General features: G+C 41.1%; 12 non-coding genes across 12 annotated transcripts; all 12 read left to right on the top strand.

Moving 5' to 3' along the window:
• The first annotated feature begins 691 nt into the window (after positions 1-691).
• trnah-gug (transfer RNA histidin (anticodon GUG)) lies at positions 692-763 on the top strand. Its single transcript has one exon. It is a non-coding gene; the product is annotated as a tRNA-His (tRNA).
• Positions 764-1674: 911 nt separating this feature from the next.
• On the top strand, positions 1675-1746 carry trnah-gug (transfer RNA histidin (anticodon GUG)). The gene has a single exon. It is a non-coding gene; the product is annotated as a tRNA-His (tRNA).
• Positions 1747-2644: 898 nt separating this feature from the next.
• trnah-gug (transfer RNA histidin (anticodon GUG)) lies at positions 2645-2716 on the top strand. The gene has a single exon. It is a non-coding gene; the product is annotated as a tRNA-His (tRNA).
• Positions 2717-4610: 1894 nt separating this feature from the next.
• On the top strand, positions 4611-4682 carry trnah-gug (transfer RNA histidin (anticodon GUG)). Its single transcript has one exon. It is a non-coding gene; the product is annotated as a tRNA-His (tRNA).
• A 911-nt stretch (positions 4683-5593) lies between these two features.
• On the top strand, positions 5594-5665 carry trnah-gug (transfer RNA histidin (anticodon GUG)). The gene has a single exon. It is a non-coding gene; the product is annotated as a tRNA-His (tRNA).
• Positions 5666-6576: 911 nt separating this feature from the next.
• On the top strand, positions 6577-6648 carry trnah-gug (transfer RNA histidin (anticodon GUG)). Its single transcript has one exon. It is a non-coding gene; the product is annotated as a tRNA-His (tRNA).
• Positions 6649-7559: 911 nt separating this feature from the next.
• Positions 7560-7631, top strand: trnah-gug (transfer RNA histidin (anticodon GUG)). Its single transcript has one exon. It is a non-coding gene; the product is annotated as a tRNA-His (tRNA).
• Positions 7632-9525: 1894 nt separating this feature from the next.
• trnah-gug (transfer RNA histidin (anticodon GUG)) lies at positions 9526-9597 on the top strand. Its single transcript has one exon. It is a non-coding gene; the product is annotated as a tRNA-His (tRNA).
• Positions 9598-10508: 911 nt separating this feature from the next.
• trnah-gug (transfer RNA histidin (anticodon GUG)) lies at positions 10509-10580 on the top strand. Its single transcript has one exon. It is a non-coding gene; the product is annotated as a tRNA-His (tRNA).
• Positions 10581-11491: 911 nt separating this feature from the next.
• On the top strand, positions 11492-11563 carry trnah-gug (transfer RNA histidin (anticodon GUG)). Its single transcript has one exon. It is a non-coding gene; the product is annotated as a tRNA-His (tRNA).
• Positions 11564-12474: 911 nt separating this feature from the next.
• trnah-gug (transfer RNA histidin (anticodon GUG)) lies at positions 12475-12546 on the top strand. The gene has a single exon. It is a non-coding gene; the product is annotated as a tRNA-His (tRNA).
• A 1894-nt stretch (positions 12547-14440) lies between these two features.
• On the top strand, positions 14441-14512 carry trnah-gug (transfer RNA histidin (anticodon GUG)). Its single transcript has one exon. It is a non-coding gene; the product is annotated as a tRNA-His (tRNA).
• The last annotated feature ends 645 nt before the right edge of the window (positions 14513-15157 follow it).

The raw sequence follows: 15157 nt of genomic DNA, 5'->3' as shown, positions 1-15157 counted from the left end.
GTCATCACTATAGCTGAAAAGGTGTAAGTGACAAGAGGAAAGAAAAACTGCGTTCTACCAGTTAATACATCATAAAACGGAATTTGCGGCCAGTGGTGGACATATGGCAAAATTCAAATAGTAATTGGTGACTATGTATAATTCATTAGCGCACAATGGCACGAAGATAAGTTGTATGAATGGATTGATTTCTGTTCCGATGATCCAATCTCGCTTTGATTTTTCAAAACCTCGCGCTGTGCAGAATGTAATTGATTCAGCAATAAGAAGCTGGATCCGGGATGTGCCAGTTATAAATTCGGTATGGAACTGTCGTCCAGCACCTGTTTTTTTACATTTCAGAAAGCGGCCGATATCTTCCGAAAACAACGAATCAAACGAACAAACCATATCTGCTGAAAAGAGTGCAAGCTTCGTATATTTGAAATGTTGCGTATTGAAAAAAATCTTTTGGCAATACATTATCATTTGATATAATGGTCATCACATATGAATTGTACTCTGTGATATTCCATAGGTGGTGACTGTGTAAAATGGCAATGATCTCTTATTACATTAACCAGTGGTCACTTAGAGCTGTATTGTCATTAGGGGAAGAAAATGAATACTCCACTTGTCGGTGGTCATTTTAATAAGGACATGGATGAATGGCATCCTTGTGGTGTTGTTTGGCTAATGACTGTCCAAAGCGGCCGTGATCGTATAGTGGTCAGTACTCTGCGTTGTGGTCGCAGCAACCCCGGTTCGAATCCGGGTCACGGCAGGTGTATCGCCCACTCATATTGGATTTCAATGCATTTACTTCCAAGTGGATGCGTGGTTTTCTGGATACGCGCCACAAATGTTACAGGAGTCTTCGCGTTCTCATCCTGTTTACCTGTGGTGATATTGATGTTGGACTTTTGACGGGCAGAATCTCAGTACTTTGGAAATTAGAAGCAAACAAGATGCACCTGAGTAAGGCAAGTCCCGAAGTGCTCATTGTCATCACTATAGCTGAAAAGGTGTAAGTGACAAGAGGAAAGAAAAACTGCGTTCTACCAGTTAATACATCATAAAACGGAATTTGCGGCCAGTGGTGGACATATGGCAAAATTCAAATAGTAATTGGTGACTATGTATAATTCATTAGCGCACAATGGCACGAAGATAAGTTGTATGAATGGATTGATTTCTGTTCCGATGATCCAATCTCGCTTTGATTTTTCAAAACCTCGCGCTGTGCAGAATGTAATTGATTCAGCAATAAGAAGCTGGATCCGGGATGTGCCAGTTATAAATTCGGTATGGAACTGTCGTCCAGCACCTGTTTTTTTACATTTCAGAAAGCGGCCGATATCTTCCGAAAACAACGAATCAAACGAACAAACCATATCTGCTGAAAAGAGTACAAGCTTCTTATAGTTGAAATGTTGCGTATTGAAAAAAATCTTTTGGCAATACATTATCATTTGATATAATGGTCATCACATATGAATTGTACTCTGTGATATTCCATAGGTGGTGACTGTGTAAAATGGGAATGATCTCTTATTACATTAACCAGTGGTCACTTAGAGCTGTATTGTCATTAGGGGAAGAAAATGAATACTCCACTTGTCGGTGGTCATTTTAGTAAGGACATGGATGAATGGCATCCTTGTGGTGTTGTTTGGCTAATGACTGTCCAAAGCGGCCGTGATCGTATAGTGGTCAGTACTCTGCGTTGTGGTCGCAGCAACCCCGGTTCGAATCCGGGTCACGGCAGGTGTATCGCCCACTCATATTGGATTTCAATGCATTTACTTCCAAGTGGATGCGTGGTTTTCTGGATACGCGCCACAAATGTTACAGGAGTCTTCGCGTTCTCATCCTGTTTACCTGTGGTGATATTGATGTTGGACTTTTGACGGGCAGAATCTCAGTACTTTGGAAATTAGAAGCAAACAAGATGCACCTGAGTAAGTGCTCATTGTCATCACTATAGCTGAAAAGGTGTAAGTGACAAGAGGAAAGAAAAACTGCGTTCTACCAGTTAATACATCATAAAACGGAATTTGCGGCCAGTGGTGGACATATGGCAAAATTCAAAGAGTAATTGGTGACTATGTATAATTCATTAGCGCACAATGGCACGAAGATAAGTTGTATGAATGGATTGATTTCTGTCCCGATGATCCAATCTCGCTTTGATTTTTCAAAACCTCGCGCTGTGCAGAATGTAATTGGTTAAGCAATAAGAACCTGGATCCAGGATGTGCCAGTTATATATTCGGGGTGCAACTGTCGTCCAGTACCTGTTTTTTTACATTTCAGAAAGCGGCCGATATCTTCCGAAAACAACGAATCAAACGAACAAACCATATCTGCTGAAAAGAGTGCAAGCTTCTTATAGTTGAAATGTTGCGTATTGAAAAAAATCTTTTGGCAATACATTATCATTTGATATAATGGTCATCACATATGAATTGTACTCTGTGATATTCCATAGGTGGTGACTGTGTAAAATGGCAATGATCTCTTACTACATTAACCAGTGGTCACTTAGAGCTGTATTGTCATTAGGGGAAGAAAATGAATACTCCACTTGTCGGTGGTCATTTTAATAAGGACATGGATGAATGGCATCCTTGTGGTGTTGTTTGGCTAATGACTGTCCAAAGCGGCCGTGATCGTATAGTGGTCAGTACTCTGCGTTGTGGTCGCAGCAACCCCGGTTCGAATCCGGGTCACGGCAGGTGTATCGCCCACTCATATTGGATTTCAATGCATTTACTTCCAAGTGGATGCGTGGTTTTCTGGATACGCGCCACAAATGTTACAGGAGTCTTCGCGTTCTCATCCTGTTTACCTGTGGTGATATTGATGTTGGACTTTTGACGGGCAGAATCTCAGTACTTTGGAAATTAGAAGCAAACAAGATGCACCTGAGTAAGGCAAGTCCCGAAGTGCTCATTGTCATCACTATAGCTGAAAAGGTGTAAGTGACAAGAGGAAAGAAAAACTGCGTTCTACCAGTTAATACATCATAAAACGGAATTTGCGGCCAGTGGTGGACATATGGCAAAATTCAAATAGTAATTGGTGACTATGTATAATTCATTAGCGCACAATGGCACGAAGATAAGTTGTATGAATGGATTGATTTCTGTTCCGATGATCCAATCTCGCTTTGATTTTTCAAAACCTAGCGCTGTGCAGAATATAATTGATTCAGCAATAAGAAGATGGATCCGGGATGTGCCAGTTATAAATTCGGTATGGAACTGTCGTCCAGCACCTGTTTTTTTACATTTCAGAAAGCGGCCGATATCTTCCGAAAACAACGAATCAAACGAACAAACCATATCTGCTGAAAAGAGTGCAAGCTTCTTATAGTTGAAATGTTGCGTATTGAAAAAAATCTTTTGGCAATACATTATCATTTGATATAATGGTCATCACATATGAATTGTACTCTGTGATATTCCATAGGTGGTGACTGTGTAAAATGGCAATGATCTCTTATTACATTAACCAGTGGTCACTTAGAGCTGTATTGTCATTAGGGGAAGAAAATGAATACTCCACTTGTCGGTGGTCATTTTAATAAGGACATGGATGAATGGCATCCTTGTGGTGTTGTTTGGCTAATGACTGTCCAAAGCGGCCGTGATCGTATAGTGGTCAGTACTCTGCGTTGTGGTCGCAGCAACCCCGATTCGAATCCGGGTCACGGCAGGTGTATCGCCCACTCATATTGGATTTCAATGCATTTACTTCCAAGTGGATGCGTGGTTTTCTGGATACGCGCCACAAATGTTACAGGAGTCTTCGCGTTCTCATCCTGTTTACCTGTGGTGATATTGATGTTGGGCTTTTGACAGGCAGAATCTCAGTACTTTGGAAATTAGAAGCAAACAAGATGCACCTGAGTAAGGCAAGTCCCGAAGTGCTCTTTGTCATCACTATAGCTGAAAAGGTGTAAGTGACAAGAGGAAAGAAAAACTGCGTTCTACCAGTTAATACATCATAAAACGGAATTTGCGGCCAGTGGTGGACATATGGCAAAATTCAAATAGTAATTGGTGACTATGTATAATTCATTAGCGCACAATGGCACGAAGATAAGTTGTATGAATGGATTGATTTCTGTTCCGATGATCCAATCTCGCTTTGATTTTTCAAAACCTCGCGCTGTGCAGAATGTAATTGATTCAGCAATAAGAAGCTGGATCCGGGATGTGCCAGTTATAAATTCGGTATGGAACTGTCGTCCAGCACCTGTTTTTTTACATTTCAGAAAGCGGCCGATATCTTCCGAAAACAACGAATCAAACGAACAAACCATATCTGCTGAAAAGAGTGCAAGCTTCTTATAGTTGAAATGTTGCGTATTGAAAAAAATCTTTTGGCAATACATTATCATTTGATATAATGGTCATCACATATGAATTGTACTCTGTGATATTCCATAGGTGGTGACTGTGTAAAATGGCAATGATCTCTTATTACATTAACCAGTGGTCACTTAGAGCTGTATTGTCATTAGGGGAAGAAAATGAATTCTCCACTTGTCGGTGGTCATTTTAGTAAGAACATGGATGAATGGCATCCTTGTGGTGTTGTTTGGCTAATGACTGTCCAAAGCGGCCGTGATCGTATAGTGGTCAGTACTCTGCGTTGTGGTCGCAGCAACCCCGGTTCGAATCCGGGTCACGGCAGGTGTATCGCCCACTCATATTGGATTTCAATGCATTTACTTCCAAGTGGATGCGTTGTTTTCTGGATACGCGCCACAAATGTTACAGGAGTCTTCGCGTTCTCATCCTGTTTACCTGTGGTGATATTGATGTTGGGCTTTTGACAGGCAGAATCTCAGTACTTTGGAAATTAGAAGCAAACAAGATGCACCTGAGTAAGGCAAGTCCCGAAGTGCTCATTGTCATCACTATAGCTGAAAAGGTGTAAGTGACAAGAGGAAAGAAAAACTGCGTTCTACCAGTTAATACATCATAAAACGGAATTTGCGGCCAGTGGTGGACATATGGCAAAATTCAAAGAGTAATTGGTGACTATGTATAATTCATTAGCGCACAATGGCACGAAGATAAGTTGTATGAATGGATTGATTTCTGTTCCGATGATCCAATCTCGCTTTGATTTTTCAAAACCTCGCGCTGTGCAGAATGTAATTGATTCAGCAATAAGAAGCTGGATCCGGGATGTGCCAGTTATAAATTCGGTATGGAACTGTCGTCCAGCACCTGTTTTTTTACATTTCAGAAAGCGGCCGATATCTTCCGAAAACAACGAATCAAACGAACAAACCATATCTGCTGAAAAGAGTGCAAGCTTCTTATAGTTGAAATGTTGCGTATTGAAAAAAATCTTTTGGCAATACATTATCATTTGATATAATGGTCATCACATATGAATTGTACTCTGTGATATTCCATAGGTGGTGACTGTGTAAAATGGCAATGATCTCTTATTACATTAACCAGTGGTCACTTAGAGCTGTATTGTCATTAGGGGAAGAAAATGAATACTCCACTTGTCGGTGGTCATTTTAGTAAGAACATGGATGAATGGCATCCTTGTGGTGTTGTTTGGCTAATGACTGTCCAAAGCGGCCGTGATCGTATAGTGGTCAGTACTCTGCGTTGTGGTCGCAGCAACCCCGGTTCGAATCCGGGTCACGGCAGGTGTATCGCCCACTCATATTGGATTTCAATGCATTTACTTCCAAGTGGATGCGTTGTTTTCTGGATACGCGCCACAAATGTTACAGGAGTCTTCGCGTTCTCATCCTGTTTACCTGTGGTGATATTGATGTTGGACTTTTGACGGGCAGAATCTCAGTACTTTGGAAATTAGAAGCAAACAAGATGCACCTGAGTAAGGCAAGTCCCGAAGTGCTCATTGTCATCACTATAGCTGAAAAGGTGTAAGTGACAAGAGGAAAGAAAAACTGCGTTCTACCAGTTAATACATCATAAAACGGAATTTGCGGCCAGTGGTGGACATATGGCAAAATTCAAAGAGTAATTGGTGACTATGTATAATTCATTAGCGCACAATGGCACGAAGATAAGTTGTATGAATGGATTGATTTCTGTTCCGATGATCCAATCTCGCTTTGATTTTTCAAAACCTCGCGCTGTGCAGAATGTAATTGATTCAGCAATAAGAAGCTGGATCCGGGATGTGCCAGTTATAAATTCGGTATGGAACTGTCGTCCAGCACCTGTTTTTTTACATTTCAGAAAGCGGCCGATATCTTCCGAAAACAACGAATCAAACGAACAAACCATATCTGCTGAAAAGAGTGCAAGCTTCTTATAGTTGAAATGTTGCGTATTGAAAAAAATCTTTTGGCAATACATTATCATTTGATATAATGGTCATCACATATGAATTGTACTCTGTGATATTCCATAGGTGGTGACTGTGTAAAATGGCAATGATCTCTTATTACATTAACCAGTGGTCACTTAGAGCTGTATTGTCATTAGGGGAAGAAAATGAATACTCCACTTGTCGGTGGTCATTTTAATAAGGACATGGATGAATGGCATCCTTGTGGTGTTGTTTGGCTAATGACTGTCCAAAGCGGCCGTGATCGTATAGTGGTCAGTACTCTGCGTTGTGGTCGCAGCAACCCCGGTTCGAATCCGGGTCACGGCAGGTGTATCGCCCACTCATATTGGATTTCAATGCATTTACTTCCAAGTGGATGCGTGGTTTTCTGGATACGCGCCACAAATGTTACAGGAGTCTTCGCGTTCTCATCCTGTTTACCTGTGGTGATATTGATGTTGGACTTTTGACGGGCAGAATCTCAGTACTTTGGAAATTAGAAGCAAACAAGATGCACCTGGGTAAGGCAAGTCCCGAAGTGCTCATTGTCATCACTATAGCTGAAAAGGTGTAAGTGACAAGAGGAAAGAAAAACTGCGTTCTACCAGTTAATACATCATAAAACGGAATTTGCGGCCAGTGGTGGACATATGGCAAAATTCAAATAGTAATTGGTGACTATGTATAATTCATTAGCGCACAATGGCACGAAGATAAGTTGTATGAATGGATTGATTTCTGTTCCGATGATCCAATCTCGCTTTGATTTTTCAAAACCTCGCGCTGTGCAGAATGTAATTGATTCAGCAATAAGAAGCTGGATCCGGGATGTGCCAGTTATAAATTCGGTATGGAACTGTCGTCCAGCACCTGTTTTTTTACATTTCAGAAAGCGGCCGATATCTTCCGAAAACAACGAATCAAACGAACAAACCATATCTGCTGAAAAGAGTGCAAGCTTCTTATAGTTGAAATGTTGCGTATTGAAAAAAATCTTTTGGCAATACATTATCATTTGATATAATGGTCATCACATATGAATTGTACTCTGTGATATTCCATAGGTGGTGACTGTGTAAAATGGCAATGATCTCTTATTACATTAACCAGTGGTCACTTAGAGCTGTATTGTCATTAGGGGAAGAAAATGAATACTCCACTTGTCGGTGGTCATTTTAATAAGGACATGGATGAATGGCATCCTTGTGGTGTTGTTTGGCTAATGACTGTCCAAAGCGGCCGTGATCGTATAGTGGTCAGTACTCTGCGTTGTGGTCGCAGCAACCCCGGTTCGAATCCGGGTCACGGCAGGTGTATCGCCCACTCATATTGGATTTCAATGCATTTACTTCCAAGTGGATGCGTGGTTTTCTGGATACGCGCCACAAATGTTACAGGAGTCTTCGCGTTCTCATCCTGTTTACCTGTGGTGATATTGATGTTGGGCTTTTGACAGGCAGAATCTCAGTACTTTGGAAATTAGAAGCAAACAAGATGCACCTGAGTAAGGCAAGTCCCGAAGTGCTCATTGTCATCACTATAGCTGAAAAGGTGTAAGTGACAAGAGGAAAGAAAAACTGCGTTCTACCAGTTAATACATCATAAAACGGAATTTGCGGCCAGTGGTGGACATATGGCAAAATTCAAAGAGTAATTGGTGACTATGTATAATTCATTAGCGCACAATGGCACGAAGATAAGTTGTATGAATGGATTGATTTCTGTTCCGATGATCCAATCTCGCTTTGATTTTTCAAAACCTCGCGCTGTGCAGAATGTAATTGATTCAGCAATAAGAAGCTGGATCCGGGATGTGCCAGTTATAAATTCGGTATGGAACTGTCGTCCAGCACCTGTTTTTTTACATTTCAGAAAGCGGCCGATATCTTCCGAAAACAACGAATCAAACGAACAAACCATATCTGCTGAAAAGAGTACAAGCTTCTTATAGTTGAAATGTTGCGTATTGAAAAAAATCTTTTGGCAATACATTATCATTTGATATAATGGTCATCACATATGAATTGTACTCTGTGATATTCCATAGGTGGTGACTGTGTAAAATGGCAATGATCTCTTATTACATTAACCAGTGGTCACTAAGAGCTGTATTGTCATTAGGGGAAGAAAATGAATACTCCACTTGTCGGTGGTCATTTTAGTAAGAACATGGATGAATGGCATCCTTGTGGTGTTGTTTGGCTAATGACTGTCCAAAGCGGCCGTGATCGTATAGTGGTTAGTACTCTGCGTTGTGGCCGCAGCAACTCCGGTTCGAATCCGGGTCACGGCAGGTGTATCGCCCACTCATATTAGATTTCAATGCATTTACTTCCAAGTGGATGCGTGGTTTTCTGGATACGCGCCACAAATGTTACAGGAGTCTTCGCGTTCTCATCCTGTTTACCTGTGGTGATATTGATGTTGGGCTTTTGACAGGCAGAATCTCAGTACTTTGGAAATTAGAAGCAAACAAGATGCACCTGAGTAAGGCAAGTCCCGAAGTGCTCATTGTCATCACTATAGCTGAAAAGGTGTAAGTGACAAGAGGAAAGAAAAACTGCGTTCTACCAGTTAATACATCATAAAACGGAATTTGCGGCCAGTGGTGGACATATGGCAAAATTCAAAGAGTAATTGGTGACTATGTATAATTCATTAGCGCACAATGGCACGAAGATAAGTTGTATGAATGGATTGATTTCTGTCCCGATGATCCAATCTCGCTTTGATTTTTCAAAACCTCGCGCTGTGCAGAATGTAATTGGTTAAGCAATAAGAACCTGGATCCAGGATGTGCCAGTTATATATTCGGGGTGCAACTGTCGTCCAGTACCTGTTTTTTTACATTTCAGAAAGCGGCCGATATCTTCCGAAAACAACGAATCAAACGAACAAACCATATCTGCTGAAAAGAGTGCAAGCTTCTTATAGTTGAAATGTTGCGTATTGAAAAAAATCTTTTGGCAATACATTATCATTTGATATAATGGTCATCACATATGAATTGTACTCTGTGATATTCCATAGGTGGTGACTGTGTAAAATGGCAATGATCTCTTACTACATTAACCAGTGGTCACTTAGAGCTGTATTGTCATTAGGGGAAGAAAATGAATACTCCACTTGTCGGTGGTCATTTTAATAAGGACATGGATGAATGGCATCCTTGTGGTGTTGTTTGGCTAATGACTGTCCAAAGCGGCCGTGATCGTATAGTGGTCAGTACTCTGCGTTGTGGTCGCAGCAACCCCGGTTCGAATCCGGGTCACGGCAGGTGTATCGCCCACTCATATTGGATTTCAATGCATTTACTTCCAAGTGGATGCGTGGTTTTCTGGATACGCGCCACAAATGTTACAGGAGTCTTCGCGTTCTCATCCTGTTTACCTGTGGTGATATTGATGTTGGACTTTTGACGGGCAGAATCTCAGTACTTTGGAAATTAGAAGCAAACAAGATGCACCTGGGTAAGGCAAGTCCCGAAGTGCTCATTGTCATCACTATAGCTGAAAAGGTGTAAGTGACAAGAGGAAAGAAAAACTGCGTTCTACCAGTTAATACATCATAAAACGGAATTTGCGGCCAGTGGTGGACATATGGCAAAATTCAAATAGTAATTGGTGACTATGTATAATTCATTAGCGCACAATGGCACGAAGATAAGTTGTATGAATGGATTGATTTCTGTTCCGATGATCCAATCTCGCTTTGATTTTTCAAAACCTCGCGCTGTGCAGAATGTAATTGATTCAGCAATAAGAAGCTGGATCCGGGATGTGCCAGTTATAAATTCGGTATGGAACTGTCGTCCAGCACCTGTTTTTTTACATTTCAGAAAGCGGCCGATATCTTCCGAAAACAACGAATCAAACGAACAAACCATATCTGCTGAAAAGAGTGCAAGCTTCTTATAGTTGAAATGTTGCGTATTGAAAAAAATCTTTTGGCAATACATTATCATTTGATATAATGGTCATCACATATGAATTGTACTCTGTGATATTCCATAGGTGGTGACTGTGTAAAATGGCAATGATCTCTTATTACATTAACCAGTGGTCACTTAGAGCTGTATTGTCATTAGGGGAAGAAAATGAATACTCCACTTGTCGGTGGTCATTTTAATAAGGACATGGATGAATGGCATCCTTGTGGTGTTGTTTGGCTAATGACTGTCCAAAGCGGCCGTGATCGTATAGTGGTCAGTACTCTGCGTTGTGGTCGCAGCAACCCCGGTTCGAATCCGGGTCACGGCAGGTGTATCGCCCACTCATATTGGATTTCAATGCATTTACTTCCAAGTGGATGCGTGGTTTTCTGGATACGCGCCACAAATGTTACAGGAGTCTTCGCGTTCTCATCCTGTTTACCTGTGGTGATATTGATGTTGGGCTTTTGACAGGCAGAATCTCAGTACTTTGGAAATTAGAAGCAAACAAGATGCACCTGAGTAAGGCAAGTCCCGAAGTGCTCATTGTCATCACTATAGCTGAAAAGGTGTAAGTGACAAGAGGAAAGAAAAACTGCGTACTACCAGTTAATACATCATAAAACGGAATTTGCGGCCAGTGGTGGACATATGGCAAAATTCAAATAGTAATTGGTGACTATGTATAATTCATTAGCGCACAATGGCACGAAGATAAGTTGTATGAATGGATTGATTTCTGTTCCGATGATCCAATCTCGCTTTGATTTTTCAAAACCTCGCGCTGTGCAGAATGTAATTGATTCAGCAATAAGATACTGGATCCAGGATGTGCCAGTTATATATTCGGGGTGCAACTGTCGTCCAGTACCTGTTTTTTTACATTTCAGAAAGCGGCCGATATCTTCCGAAAACAACGAATCAAACGAACAAACCATATCTGCTGAAAAGAGTGCAAGCTTCGTATATTTGAAATGTTGCGTATTGAAAAAAATCTTTTGGCAATACATTATCATTTGATATAATGGTCATCACATATGAATTGTACTCTGTGATATTCCATAGGTGGTGACTGTGTAAAATGGCAATGATCTCTTATTACATTAACCAGTGGTCACTAAGAGCTGTATTGTCATTAGGGGAAGAAAATGAATACTCCACTTGTCGGTGGTCATTTTAATAAGGACATGGATGAATGGCATCCTTGTGGTGTTGTTTGGCTAATGACTGTCCAAAGCGGCCGTGATCGTATAGTGGTCAGTACTCTGCGTTGTGGTCGCAGCAACCCCGGTTCGAATCCGGGTCACGGCAGGTGTATCGCCCAGTCATATTGGATTTCAATGCATTTACTTCCAAGTGGATGCGTTGTTTTCTGGATACGCGCCACAAATGTTACAGGAGTCTTCGCGTTCTCATCCTGTTTACCTGTGGTGATATTGATGTTGGACTTTTGACGGGCAGAATCTCAGTACTTTGGAAATTAGAAGCAAACAAGATGCACCTGAGTAAGGCAAGTCCCGAAGTGCTCATTGTCATCACTATAGCTGAAAAGGTGTAAGTGACAAGAGGAAAGAAAAACTGCGTTCTACCTGTTAATACATCATAAAACGGAATTTGCGGCCAGTGGTGGACATATGGCAAAATTCAAAGAGTAATTGGTGACTATGTATAATTCATTAGCGCACAATGGCACGAAGATAAGTTGTATGAATGGATTGATTTCTGTTCCGATGATCCAATCTCGCTTTGATTTTTCAAAACCTCGCGCTGTGCAGAATGTAATTGATTCAGCAATAAGAAGCTGGATCCGGGATGTGCCAGTTATAAATTCGGTATGGAACTGTCGTCCAGCACCTGTTTTTTTACATTTCAGAAAGCGGCCGATATCTTCCGAAAACAACGAATCAAACGAACAAACCATATCTGCTGAAAAGAGTGCAAGCTTCTTATAGTTGAAATGTTGCGTATTGAAAAAAATCTTTTGGCAATACATTATCATTTGATATAATGGTCATCACATATGAATTGTACTCTGTGATATTCCATAGGTGGTGACTGTGTAAAATGGCAATGATCTCTTATTACATTAACCAGTGGTCACTTAGAGCTGTATTGTCATTAGGGGAAGAAAATGAATACTCCACTTGTCGGTGGTCATTTTAATAAGGACATGGATGAATGGCATCCTTGTGGTGTTGTTTGGCTAATGACTGTCCAAAGCGGCCGTGATCGTATAGTGGTCAGTACTCTGCGTTGTGGTCGCAGCAACCCCGGTTCGAATCCGGGTCACGGCAGGTGTATCGCCCACTCATATTGGATTTCAATGCATTTACTTCCAAGTGGATGCGTGATTTTCTGGATACGCGCCACAAATGTTACAGGAGTCTTCGCGTTCTCATCCTGTTTACCTGTGGTGATATTGATGTTGGACTTTTGACGGGCAGAATCTCAGTACTTTGGAAATTAGAAGCAAACAAGATGCACCTGAGTAAGGCAAGTCCCGAAGTGCTCATTGTCATCACTATAGCTGAAAAGGTGTAAGTGACAAGAGGAAAGAAAAACTGCGTTCTACCTGTTAATACATCATAAAACGGAATTTGCGGCCAGTGGTGGACATATGGCAAAATTCAAAGAGTAATTGGTGACTATGTATAATTCATTAGCGCACAATGGCACGAAGATAAGTTGTATGAATGGATTGATTTCTGTTCCGATGATCCAATCTCGCTTTGATTTTTCAAAACCTCGCGCTGTGCAGAATGTAATTGATTCAGCAATAAGAAGCTGGATCCGGGATGTGCCAGTTATAAATTCGGTATGGAACTGTCGTCCAGCACCTGTTTTTTTACATTTCAGAAAGCGGCCGATATCTTCCGAAAACAACGAATCAAACGAACAAACCATATCTGCTGAAAAGAGTACAAGCTTCTTATAGTTGAAATGTTGCGTATTGAAAAAAATCTTTTGGCAATACATTATCATTTGATATAATGGTCATCACATATGAATTGTACTCTGTGATATTCCATAGGTGGTGACTGTGTAAAATGGGAATGATCTCTTATTACATTAACCAGTGGTCACTAAGAGCTGTATTGTCATTAGGGGAAGAAAATGAATACTCCACTTGTCGGTGGTCATTTTAGTAAGAACATGGATGAATGGCATCCTTGTGGTGTTGTTTGGCTAATGACTGTCCAAAGCGGCCGTGATCGTATAGTGGTTAGTACTCTGCGTTGTGGCCGCAGCAACTCCGGTTCGAATCCGGGTCACGGCAGGTGTATCGCCCACTCATATTAGATTTCAATGCATTTACTTCCAAGTGGATGCGTGGTTTTCTGGATACGCGCCACAAATGTTACAGGAGTCTTCGCGTTCTCATCCTGTTTACCTGTGGTGATATTGATGTTGGGCTTTTGACAGGCAGAATCTCAGTACTTTGGAAATTAGAAGCAAACAAGATGCACCTGAGTAAGGCAAGTCCCGAAGTGCTCATTGTCATCACTATAGCTGAAAAGGTGTAAGTGACAAGAGGAAAGAAAAACTGCGTTCTACCAGTTAATACATCATAAAACGGAATTTGCGGCCAGTGGTGGACATATGGCAAAATTCAAAGAGTAATTGGTGACTATGTATAATTCATTAGCGCACAATGGCACGAAGATAAGTTGTATGAATGGATTGATTTCTGTCCCGATGATCCAATCTCGTTTTGATTTTTCAAAACCTCGCGCTGTGCAGAATGTAATTGGTTAAGCAATAAGAACCTGGATCCAGGATGTGCCAGTTATATATTCGGGGTGCAACTGTCGTCCAGTACCTGTTTTTTTACATTTCAGAAAGCGGCCGATATCTTCCGAAAACAACGAATCAAACGAACAAACCATATCTGCTGAAAAGAGTGCAAGCTTCTTATAGTTGAAATGTTGCGTATTGAAAAAAATCTTTTGGCAATACATTATCATTTGATATAATGGTCATCACATATGAATTGTACTCTGTGATATTCCATAGGTGGTGACTGTGTAAAATGGCAATGATCTCTTACTACATTAACCAGTGGTCACTTAGAGCTGTATTGTCATTAGGGGAAGAAAATGAATACTCCACTTGTCGGTGGTCATTTTAATAAGGACATGGATGAATGGCATCCTTGTGGTGTTGTTTGGCTAATGACTGTCCAAAGCGGCCGTGATCGTATAGTGGTCAGTACTCTGCGTTGTGGTCGCAGCAACCCCGGTTCGAATCCGGGTCACGGCAGGTGTATCGCCCACTCATATTGGATTTCAATGCATTTACTTCCAAGTGGATGCGTGGTTTTCTGGATACGCGCCACAAATGTTACAGGAGTCTTCGCGTTCTCATCCTGTTTACCTGTGGTGATATTGATGTTGGACTTTTGACGGGCAGAATCTCAGTACTTTGGAAATTAGAAGCAAACAAGATGCACCTGGGTAAGGCAAGTCCCGAAGTGCTCATTGTCATCACTATAGCTGAAAAGGTGTAAGTGACAAGAGGAAAGAAAAACTGCGTTCTACCAGTTAATACATCATAAAACGGAATTTGCGGCCAGTGGTGGACATATGGCAAAATTCAAATAGTAATTGGTGACTATGTATAATTCATTAGCGCACAATGGCACGAAGATAAGTTGTATGAATGGATTGATTTCTGTTCCGATGATCCAATCTCGCTTTGATTTTTCAAAACCTCGCGCTGTGCAGAATGTAATTGATTCAGCAATAAGAAGCTGGATCCGGGATGTGCCAGTTATAAATTCGGTATGGAACTGTCGTCCAGCACCTGTTTTTTTACATTTCAGAAAGCGGCCGATATCTTCCGAAAACAACGAATCAAACGAACAAACCATATCTGCTGAAAAGAGTGCAAGCTTCTTATAGTTGA

Source organism: Paramormyrops kingsleyae, chromosome 23 (genome assembly GCF_048594095.1).
Source record: "Paramormyrops kingsleyae isolate MSU_618 chromosome 23, PKINGS_0.4, whole genome shotgun sequence".
NCBI lineage: Eukaryota > Metazoa > Chordata > Actinopteri > Osteoglossiformes > Mormyridae > Paramormyrops > Paramormyrops kingsleyae.
This window is presented reverse-complemented; position numbering and strand designations above follow the sequence as displayed.